The sequence below is a fragment of the Gastrolobium bilobum genome, unplaced genomic scaffold (assembly GCF_033153095.1).
Source record: "Gastrolobium bilobum isolate Gb01-03AN ecotype WA unplaced genomic scaffold, APGP_CSIRO_Gbil_v1 utg3288, whole genome shotgun sequence".
Classification (NCBI taxonomy): domain Eukaryota; kingdom Viridiplantae; phylum Streptophyta; class Magnoliopsida; order Fabales; family Fabaceae; genus Gastrolobium; species Gastrolobium bilobum.
The window spans coordinates 463694-471888 of record NW_026899098.1 but is presented as its reverse complement, the minus strand read 5'-3'; the positions used below and the strand labels follow the sequence as shown (position 1 = coordinate 471888).

General features: G+C 31.9%; 1 pseudogene; it reads left to right on the top strand.

Annotated features, from left to right (window-relative positions):
* The first annotated feature begins 5957 nt into the window (after positions 1–5957).
* Positions 5958–6837, top strand: LOC133287170 (probable fatty acyl-CoA reductase 4; annotated as a pseudogene).
* Positions 6838–8195: the final 1358 nt, after the last annotated feature.

Sequence of the window (8195 nt, the reverse complement as noted above, 5' to 3'; positions counted from 1 at the left end):
TGATTTTAAAAAGACAGATATGGATTCAATTAATAAGAGAGAGATTTTATACAGATATTATTATTAGAAAACTTTCCTTTAAAGTGAGTTTGCTTTTAAGGTAAGCAAATAATGATATATCTAGTTTTGATTTAATTTAAAATATATTGTAATTTTAACTCAGTAAAAATTGAAAACACAAGTTTCTGTGTAAATTTTGGGTCAGTCAACAATAAAATTGATTTTAGATAAGATTCTAGTTTTTATAATTTTTAACTATTTATATATTTGTTTTTATTTATTCCTTTTTTAATATTAATTCTTATATTTTCACTTATTTAAATTTTTGTTCATCACTTGCCACTATTTTAATAAGTTAAAATTATAAGGACCAATCCTTCATATATATATATATATATATATATATATATATATATATATATATATATATATATATATATATATATATATAAAGAACCAATACCTTAATGAATATAAGTTATAGCAGGTAAAAAATTCAAATGATTAATATAAGGATCAATACTTTAATGATAGAGATGAAATTGCAAATAAGTAAAAATTAGGGATCTAGATGCTCTTGTATGAAAAAAAAATGACATAACCATTTGGGGAATTAATCATAACCATACAAAGGTGGATCAATGGTAATAAAGGAAGACAGAGAAAATATATTGAAATAGGTAGTTACAAAATCATAATCGTTGATTCATTTTTGTATGATTGTGATCTTTCCACATGACCATGACATTTTTTTTTTCCACATGAGATGATTAATTTTCTGTATATTTCAAATCATCCCATAACTATGAGAGAAATATAAGTGTTTCTTAAGTGTTATTTTGAATAAGGCATATTTTTTTTTTTTTTGGAAATAAAGAAAAAACTAATTACAAAGATCTAACAAAACGGGCCCAGGTTACTCCCATTTGGTCATTACCTAACATACCTATACACCTTTTAGGAGGGGAATTAAACAAATAAGTCTCTCAACCTAAAGTATGAGCTAAACCAGCAAGATAATCAACTACCTCATTTTCTTCTCTATAGATGTAAGCAAACTCAACCTGCCAAGCTTGATTTTTAAGCTGGATGATCTTGTTAATAATCCCAGCAAGGGGATGATGTTGGGAAACTCCTGCTTCAATCAAATTAAGGGCTACTCTAGAATCCCCTTCCAAAATGATCCTGTGAAATCTATGGTTCCAAGCAATTTTTAGTCTCAAGAACAGGCCCCAAAGCTCAGCTTTGACAGAGCTGCCAACACCTAAATTCCTTGCAAAGCTCAGGATCCATTGACCAAAGTCATCCCGCAAAACTCCCCCACAACCACTCTGTTTGTTTCCTCTTGAAGCAGAGTCATTTGTGTTTATCTTGATCCAGCCAAGTGGGGGATGAGACCACTTGACCAAAGTTTCCATTCGATATCCTATTTGGAAGCCAGCGAACCTGTATAACTGTTTAGCCTCTAAAACACTTAATAAATAGGCACAAGCTGCTCTAACAGTTTCCTCCTCATTTAGACTCTTATTCTCAAAAATCAAGCTATTCCTTTCTTTCCAAATAAACCAACAAATAATACCAAGCAAGGTAATTCCATTCTCACCTCCCAACATACTCTGCTTTGGGTGCAAATTAACCTCCACCCAATTTTGAAGTTGAAGATTGTTGAATTCGTGCCACTTCTCTGGCCTGATGAATAATTTTCATAAAGCTTGGGCCCAAACACAATCTCTCATAACATGCAGGCAACTTTCAGATAAAGAGTTACATCTTGGGCATAAATCAGAATCAGTCAAATGTCTTTGTTTCCTTTTCAGATTAGTGAGCAAATTACCTCCAAGTAGCAACCATAGGAAAGTCTTGATCCTAGGAGGGCCATCCCAATCCCAGACAGCACTCCAATTCGGTTGAGGTTGTTTTGGGCCTTCAATAGTGAAACTGCCAAAAATCGATTTGATTGAGAAGCTTCCATCTTGAGAAAAATCCCATCACCTAGTCATTTCCATTCTCTGGATGGGGAGGACAAGTCTCTGCAACAAAATTTAAAGCTTCTTAGGTGAGAAAAAGATTAAAATAATACCACTTCCACTATCTAATGAAGGTCCACCATTTGATAGATTTTGGTACTTTGAAGTTCGAGACGTATGTGTTGGCTGGTATGATTAATGAGAGGGCCAATGGGTAGCCACTTCTAATTCCAAAAAGATGTACCAACACCATTCCCTACCATGATTCTCGACCCCTGGTAACTCTCTGGTGGATAGTTATTTTTAGGCATATATGTGATGTTTTAGTGTCATAAATATGCATAATTCTCTTGATTTTGTATGATTAATGCATGAATTCTATATTTTCATGATTTGAATGAGAAATATGCTAAATGTGGATATTTGAAGATAATTTGAGTGTTGGAACCATTTATTGCATTTGCTATTTTATTGCAGGTCGGAGCTGTTGCATCGGAAAGCAGAGTTATAGTATTGAAGCTGAGATAAGCAGTGCATTTGGTTGACATCATCACCAGCAAGCTTAATGGAGGGAAGTTTCTTAGCGCGCAAACAAGTGTTCTGATCTGAATAATCACTCATAGATCTTCAAAAAATCCTAATCAAATCTCTAACAAATTAGAGTCCACAAATCCAAATCAAATTTGAATTATATATTTGGAAAGATTTGGAGAAGATATGCAGCAACATTATGCTCTGCCCCTGGATCAGAGTTGCAGCAAAAATAGAGCAGTATCTTCAATCAATCCTAGAGCAGATTTGAATGTGATTTGCAATGGATTTGAAGAGCTGATTGAAGCTCAATGCATCAGAGTCTATAAAGAGAGAAAACCTACACACATCAAGCAGGCTGGAAAGGCTTTGACACGGATTAGAACACAGAATTCAAAGCTGTTAGAGAAAGAAAGTGAGGGAAACACTTAGAAAGGATTTGAGGGTTCGTTGAGAGAGATCTAGTGAATTAAAGGAATGAGCTAGGGTTCAATAAAGAGATCATTGAATCCAGTGACTTTCTGCATTATTCATGCGACTTAGATACAGTGATGGTGGTGGAGCTCACGATTGCTGCGATAGCAGAGCTACAACAACCCTGTTTTTCTTATCTTAGATCTATGGAATCTTATTCTTTCTTTATTGTTTCTTTCCACTCAAGTATGAGCTAAATTGTTAGGATTGGGTGATAAAGTACCCTTATTGTGATGTAATCAGTCTGCCTAAACTTTGTTGCATAATTATCTTTTTAGTTGTTTAATAAAGTGTTTACATTGTTTCTAATCTTTTTGATTCATCAAGAAAGATTTGCAAGGTACTTAGGATTTGGGCTATAGAGATATAGGTGAATCCTGAAAGTTATTAAACATTGTGGTTTAACTAAGTAAAATTGGTTAATTGTGGGTAGAGAGATCATTCACACCATAAAATCACATAGAACCTGAACTTAATGATTTATAACTATGTTGGCCATAGAGATATGGGAACTAGTATACATGTATTGTTGGTGAGAGCCCTTGCATGCATTAGTGTTCTTATTACTGAATGGATGATTATTGTAGCATTGTGACTGCATTCTGGTGAAACTGTAATAATGAGGAAATTGATCCCAATCTACCTTTGAATACTTTAGGTCCTTTAGAAGGACAATCTATTTCCCGGGTGTAAATTACACTCTCAATCTTGATCGTTAATCTTATTTATATCTAACAGTTCTGATTTATCATATACGTGAGACGTTAGACACAAGCAATTAAATAATCACAATTTAGTGTAAGACTTTTTATTCTTATACCTAGGGATGTAAATGGGTTAGGCCGCCCTACAGAAGCTTACGACCTAGCCTTTATTAAGCCAAACTTGGCCTATTACAAATAGTCAAATAGAATAGGCCTAGGCTTTTAAAATAACCTATTTAGAAAGCATGTCATAGGCTTTTTTATACATGTCGAGCCTATACGACTACAGGCAGGCCTATATCATATTATTTATTTTAAATTAAATTATTATTTAAATAATTTTGAATGATAAATTAATATTGTTTTAATTATTTTTTTAATTATTGAATGTTTAATAGGCTTAAACAGGCCCAGGATAATGCTTGTAATTTTAAAATATAAGTCAGGCTTAAACAGGCCTAGGCAAATGTAATTTGGGTCTACGCAGACTAACAGGACACGCCAAGGTTTTTTTTTTTTTTAAACAGGCCTAGCTTATTTAAACCAAAGCCTAGCCTATTTACACCCCTACTTATACTGGTGTAAGAATAACATGCCCCATATATATTTACAACTTTTTTTTTCTTACAACCACTTTTATTTTTATTGGATCAAACTCAAATCAACAGCTCTCATTTGATACCATTTTGTAACCATTGATTTGATTTTGATCCAATCACCATAAAAGTATTGTAAGAAGTTGTAAGGAAATAGAGATTGTAAGTATAAACTCTTATATATATATATAGGGATAGGTTATTCTACCTATTTTTCTTTTCTGCTTACATTTTTCTATCACTCTCTAACATCATTGATCAGAATTTCAAGAGGAGAGAGAAAGATAAAGGTTAGTTGAGATTATGATGTAATGGTATCTTAGAGTCGTAGACAAAGGTAGACAAAAAAAGTTGGGAACCCATATATATATATATATATATATATATATATATATATATATATGGGGAGGGATCATTTGACTCCAGAGTAAGATTTAAAAGTCTTACTCTTCATCCCAGCCCTTGATTTCCGTTCATCCAACGGTTATCATTTAGTAATTTAATGCATTAATTAATTATTAATTTCAAATAAATGATAACCGTTGGATGAACGGAAATCAATGGCTGGGATGAGGAGTAAGACTTTTAAATCTTACTCTGGAGTCAAATGATCCCTCCCCTATATATATATATATATATATATATATATATATATGGGTTCTCAACTTCTCATGTTGGAGGAGAAGAAACTTCTCCTGCAATCAATTAACACTGTGTATTACTGGTAATACATAGTTGTAATATTAAAGTTATTTTTTCTCTCTCCACGTCAGACAACAAGTTCTTAAAAGTTTCTAGAGAGAGAAACACAAACAACTTTAATATTATAACTATGTACTCTTCTTATAAAGGGTGGCTGAAAATAAGCTTATCTCAAGTGGTTGAAGAAATGTTATTCTCATATATATATGGGTAAAGCGGATATATAGTGACTGCATGTAAGGGTTAGTGCAGTCAAAAAGATTATTAACTATGTACTATGAGTAGTATATTGTTATAATATTAAAGTTATTTTTTTTAGAAATATAACTATGTACTGCGGGTAGTACATATTTATGATATTAAAGCTATTTTTCTCTATCCTCAGTAACTTTACAGAGGCTTGTCGGGTGACGTAGGAATAAGAAAAAAATAATTGTAATATTATAACTATGTACTTATGGTAGTATATAGTTATATTTTTGTAAAAAAACAACTCTAATATTATAGTAGTACATTGGTAAAAAAATTTGACCTTACCAAACCTTATATACAGTGACATTATTCATCATTTTTCATATATATAGGAAAAAGTATTTCTCCAGTCACTAGAGATAAAATTATTTCCGGTGAGCTCAAAACGACGTCGTTTTGGGGTTATAAGATTAAAAAATTATAATAATAAAGACTAAAATAACCCTGTAATATATTAGAATTATAAAAATATCTTGATTTTCACTCCAAAACGACATCGTTTTGGACTCACTGGAGATAACTTATCTCCGTTGACCCGAGAAATCCTTTACCCATATATATATATATATATATATATATATATATATATATATATATATATATATCTTTTATGCCACATCCACACTTAATATATGACTTGGCAATTATTTGAACAAGTTAAAAATAGGATAATTTTGTCATTACAGAACTATTGACTTTGTGATTGTTCAGTATGGTATGGTAAAGGAACAATGACAAGCTTTGTTGGTCATCCAAATGCAGTGAGTGCCACCCATTAAAATATTATATATTCAGTTATTGCAATCATCCACACAGATACGGATTTTACATTTAAAATTAAGGAATTGAAATGATGATTGCAGATACCTGCTGACATGGTGACAAATTCTATGATCATAGCAACGGTGGCTCATTCGAAGGGTCTTTCCAAGAATTGGATCTACAACGTTGGTTCTTCGTTGAGAAATCCTTTCAAATATTCCGACCTTGTAGATCTTATGTATTGTTATTTTAATAACAATCCATTGGTAAATAAATATGGAAAACCAATAGTTGTCACCAAAAAAACTGACATTATACTCAACTAGTACAGATGAGTTTCGCCGAAACAAGGTATTGATTGGTTCATGAAGCTTAGATTAATTAAGTTGTTAAGCAGCTTATTGCACTGATTTAAGTAATCGCTTTAGTTTTTTTTGGTTACTATCGTTAGATAATATGTAATTATATATTGTGCTCACATTTTACTAATAATTTATTCTGCCTTTGACTGTTCTACTTTTAAGGGATCAAAGTGGGGGAGCATAATAGATCTTTACGCAGCTTATGGTTTATTTGAGGGCATGTATGTACAATGTACTATTATATATTCAATTAATAGCTACTTAAAATTCCATCTTACTAATTACACTGATATGTAAACATGGTACTATATATTTTGTGAACAGCTTTGACGACCAGAACGCAGAAAATTTACGAATGGCAACAAAGAGAGTTGGTGATATATATGAAGAATTTAACTTTGATCCGAAGAATATTAACTGGAAGGACTACATGATGAATATCCATTTTCCAGGTCTATTAAAATACTCTATACGAAGTAAGATGTAACTGTTATAGTCACAAGGTCTTCGAGTCTAACGTGCAGATATATCTAAATTAAATGTCGCTGGCTAGTGGTGGACTCTAAATTTATTAAAAAAATAAAAAGAAAAAGAAAACTTTGCACTCAAATCGAAGGATCACGACATGAGAATTGAATTTTCATGTAACATAATAAAATGTTTTTCCAATATATAAAATGTTTTTAAGTGTTATTTTGAAAAAAAAACATATTCTCCTAATATAATAGATAGTGATATTATTCACTTTTGTATTTAGAGTGATATTTTAATTTTTTTAACATTGTGAAAAAAAAATTGTTCACATCTGTGATTTTTTTCGATTGAATTAATTTTCATATAAATTTTATGTCACTTCAATCGATGTCTTTATTGATGTCTTCGCAGCTAAAAATTAAGAAAAGACAGGTATTTAGAGGATCACGTTGAATCTGAAAAGAAATATGCCTAGACTCACCGGTTGAATGCTACTCTTCCTCGGCCGGTTTGTTGTGTGATTCAGAAGCCATCATTGTTATTTTTTTTAGAGTAAACATCTTTTTTGGTCCCTGACAATATCTACGAAATTCTTTTTAGTTCCTGGCAATAAAAAAGGACCAAATTGGTCCCTAACAGTATGTAAAAAGGGCCACGTTAGTGAAAGAGGAGTTGACATAAGGACTAATGTGGTCTTTTTTTCATAATTTTAGGGACCAATTTGGTCTTTTTTTATTGCCAAGGATTAAAAAGAATTTCGTAGATATTGTCAGGGATCAAAAAAGGTGTTTACTTTTTTTATTAAATTGATAGGAGGTTATGCAATAATTGAAGTGGGTTACCTTTTTTATAATATTTGGGATATTTTGGAAAAGAAATATCTACCAAAATTGTGGTAGGGGGGATAAAGGCATGGAAATGGCTTGTCTATTCAGACATAAAGCCATAAAGGCAACAGGGACTTGCATTCTGTTTGGACATAGTTCATTAGTTTGCTTTGCGTGTAGGCGACGGTGTTTGCTTGACTTCGACTCGCTGATATGTTAAATCCTACATTATGCATGTGACTCGTTAGCAGTCACTGTATATAGGGGCATGATATTCTTATACCAGTATAAGAGTTAGAAGTCTTACACTCAATCTTGATCATTGATTCACTTGTATCCAACGGCTCACATTACTAAAAAATTAGAAACCTTAGATATAAGTGGGATCAATAGACAAGATTAAGAATGTAACTTACACTGATGTAAAATGATCCTGATCCATATATATATATGGTACGATATTCTTACACCGGTGGTAAGAATTAGAAGTCTTACATTTAATCTTGACCATTGATCCACTTATATCTAATGGCTCACATTACTA